The sequence below is a fragment of the Oncorhynchus mykiss genome, chromosome 14, assembly GCF_013265735.2.
Source record: "Oncorhynchus mykiss isolate Arlee chromosome 14, USDA_OmykA_1.1, whole genome shotgun sequence".
Lineage (NCBI taxonomy): Eukaryota > Metazoa > Chordata > Actinopteri > Salmoniformes > Salmonidae > Oncorhynchus > Oncorhynchus mykiss.
In genome coordinates, this window is record NC_048578.1 from 11,489,187 (window position 1) to 11,490,101 (window position 915).

Here is a 915-nt window from a genome sequence, read left to right on the forward strand (position 1 = left end):
AAGATGTAATCCAGACTGGTGCTTTCTCCATCTCCTCAGCTATTATACTTGAATTCCACTGATTTCAAAACTCCGTCCTCCAGAAAGTGGAGAGCATACACATGACGTTAGCTAGCGAACCAGCCAGCTAACGTTAGCTAGCTAACAGTACACTTTAACTTGACATTAGGTTTATGCAGTTTTACTACACAATACATAAAAAAAGCCACCTTTGACACGATTACCTAAACATACTGACCAGCTCCAATAGACAGACGTGTGCTATATGGTAGACCAATCCAAACTCATCTCTCGGCATGTCCAGCCCACTCATTATCTCAGCCAATCATGGCTAGCGGGAAGTTTACTCACTTTGTCTGTGGCTAAACCAACTAGGCTCGAAATGTAACAATTTTATTTGTATTTACAGACAAGTTTGACATTAAGGCACATGAAAGTTCACATGTTCGAGAAGGCATTTCTGCCAAAAAACGCATTTTGCAAAAAACATTTTTTACGTTCAAACAGCTCTCCTGTGAATATGTGACTTGTGACATACGTCTAGTTTCCTGAATTGGGTCACCTATATAGCATTTAGTTGCTGTTTACATGCTTTTAATTTTTTTATATAAAAAGTGACACATCAAATAGCCTAACAATGAAGAAGAAAGTAGTCAGCTTGAGGATGAATTCAGCCACTATTTATTGTTGGGTTTTGTCTGGCTAATAGCCTACAGAAATGGGATGCGATCAAGGTAAATTAAATGTAATCAAATTAAATTAAATCCAACTTGAGATACTCCCCTGGTCTCCTGAAGAGCTCCTTGCTTATTCTATCTCTCTCCCTTTTCTATTTCTTTCTCTTACATCTCTTTGTGTCTGTGCTTATCTCTCTCTTTTTTTCTATGTAGAGGCTTATTACCTACAGTATGCTAC